The 2,801-nt window shown below is 40.4% G+C and overlaps 1 protein-coding gene across 1 annotated transcript in view; it reads right to left on the reverse strand.

The window, feature by feature from the left end:
- The window catches only part of LOC106883080 (uncharacterized), a 441,666-nt gene that overhangs the window by 28,587 nt on the left and 410,278 nt on the right, over positions 1-2,801 (reverse strand). The gene's annotated exons all lie outside the window — the stretch shown is intronic.

Below are 2,801 nucleotides of genomic sequence, written 5' to 3' on the forward strand. Positions count from 1 at the left end.
TATGCATGTGTGTGTGTGTGTGTGTGAGAGAGAGAGAAAACATGAATAGGCTCAACAGACACTTGTAGTGATGCAGGGATATGTAAAAACTCTGATATATGGATTCAGCATAAATTTACTGGTAGTTACTAAATATATCATCTGTGTGTGTGTGCGTATGTGTGTGTGTGTGTGTGTGTGTGTGTGTGTGAGTGTGTTTATATGTGTGTTAGTCGGTTCTCTTGCTCACTTAATCATATTTTCGTTGGGTTTTTTTTCTTTTTTTGTACCTTTCTTCACATCAATTACAGAGATTTTTTTGATGTCTTTTTTTCCTTTTCAGAATAATCAACAAATCTTACACTATTTTTAAGATGCAACAAAAATATCTTCTTTGTGGTTGAATATCACTTAAACTCTTTATTCTGCACAGTTACCAATCCTCTTACAGAGTCCAGGTCTGACTCACCTCAGTACAATGATCATATATCAAGGATGGTGCAGTTCATACACATATGTTCTTGACCACATCAAAATGAGATCTTCCAGTTGATTAACAAGGTTTATTTAACAAATGTTACAACTACTGGCCTTCTTCTATTCCTACTTCTCTGAATTAGCAAGTTTATACTGTTTTAGCCCAAGACCACCTGATGGGCTCGTTTCTCTTCCTCTTATTTCTTTATTGCCCACAAGGGACTAAACATAGAGGGGACAAACAAGGACAGACAAAGGGGTTAAGTCAATTATATCAACCCCAGTGCGTAACTGCTACTTAATTTATCGACCCCGAAAGGATGAAAGGCAAAGTCAATCTTGACGGAATTTGAACTCAGAACGTAACAGCAGACGAAATACCGCTAAGCATTTCGCCCAGTGCGCTAACGTTTCTGCCAGCTCGCCGCCGTTTCTCTTCCTCTTGTTACCCACAGTCTTTCCTTCTGCTTGTGTCCACTCACTACAGTCCTCCCGCTTCCCGCTCCAACTGTCCTTTCAGAGTCTTGTGAATTTACCCATCCACTCACCTTATCCATTCCTTGGTTCGATGTCGCTTGGAACTTGAAGATACCTACCTATAAATCGTCATCTCTCTCTCTCTCCCCCTCTCCATCTGAGATACCTATGGAACTTCTCTACTGCAAAGCACCTATTCCTGTCTCTCTATTCATACTCTAACCTCTCATCACCTGACACATAGCCACCTCCCCTAATACTACTCCCCTCAGTTGAGGAGTCATGTCTTGCAAGTTATTAGGTGACCTCACTGGTGCTGGGGCTACACAAAAAGCACCCATTACCATTACACTTTGTAAAGTTGTAGGTGTTAGGAAGGGCATCTGGCCATAGCAACCAAGACAAAGCAGATAGAGCTTGAGGCAATCTTTTGACTTGTCAGCTCTTATCAAACCATCCAACCCATACCAGCATAGAAAATGGACATTAAATGATAATATCTTTCATTCATAAACTAAACATTTTGCCCAATATTTCCTTTCTAGAACTAAAACCATATCCAACTCCCCTGCTCAATCTCAACTAATCTTCCCCACAGTTGCCACTCAGCACAAATTCAAGCTGAACATCATCTGCCTCAATGCTATTAGTCTGGGAAGAACTGAACTTTAGAATAAACAAATAAAGATTATTAGAAGACTTTTCAAGTAGTTGCTAATGATCTTAATCTTGCTCAGATTAACATGCTCACCAACACTAATATGCTACTGATTGACCTGGTAACTAACTAATAAGGTGTTTTCAACTGTTTGACTATTTTTAGTATGCAGTACAGGTAACTGTATCATACAAAAACATAACACCTATCTCACAAGAGACAAGATGTTAAAAGACTGAAACAAGTGAGGATGATGCAAAGCAGACCCAACCAACACTTGCTGGTATAAAGAAAACAAATGTAAAGATTATTATCTATAAATGTATATGAATGCATGTATATGGGTGCTTATAGATACATACATACATTCTCTATCATCATTATTATTATTATTATTATTATTTAACATCCATTTTCCATGTTGGCATGGACTAGACGTTTCCACAGGAAATGGTAAGTCAGAAGACTGCACCAATCCCAACTGTCTGCTTTGGCATGATTTCTATAGCTGAATGCCCTTCCTAATACCAGCTACTTCACAGAGTGTAGTGGGTACTTTTAGTGGGTACCTCACAGCAGTGAGGTCACAAAGTAACTTGCAAGACAAGACTTCTCAACTGAACTGGGGAGTAGTATTGAGGGACAGAAAAAGGAGTCTTGCATTGGAGGAGAAAAATGGCTGCCTCAGGTGGGGAGAGAGTGGAGAGAGAAGGGAGAGTGATAGAGGGATGGTGGCGGTGACAGTCAGTGGGCTGGAAATTGGAGGCGGTGGGTGGGTGAGTTCATGAGATTGAGAAAGGGGAGTGGCAGATGGAGGGGATGTAATGAGTGGGAACAGGTAGAGGAAGGGAGTACTGGGAGGATATGTTGTGGGGAAGAGTCAACAGGAACATACTGTGTGCAGGTAGGTATGTGAGGGAGAGTGGGTGAGGGGAAGGGGGTGTTGGGAAGATTATCAGCAGGGGAGGGATTTGTTGGATGAAGATTGTGAGTGGAATGAATCTCTCTCTCTTACACACTCACATACACACAGGCATAGAAATGGTTTCCCAGTATTGGGTTTGGTTCCACTGTACAGTACTTTGAGCAAGTGTCTTCTTCTGCAGTCCTAAACTTATGAGTGGATTTAGGAGATAGAAACTAAAAGAATGGTATCATGTGTATATGTGTGTGTGTGTGTATATATATATATATATATATATATATATAT

The sequence above is a fragment of the Octopus bimaculoides genome, chromosome 5 (assembly GCF_001194135.2).
Source record: "Octopus bimaculoides isolate UCB-OBI-ISO-001 chromosome 5, ASM119413v2, whole genome shotgun sequence".
Taxonomy (NCBI): domain Eukaryota; kingdom Metazoa; phylum Mollusca; class Cephalopoda; order Octopoda; family Octopodidae; genus Octopus; species Octopus bimaculoides.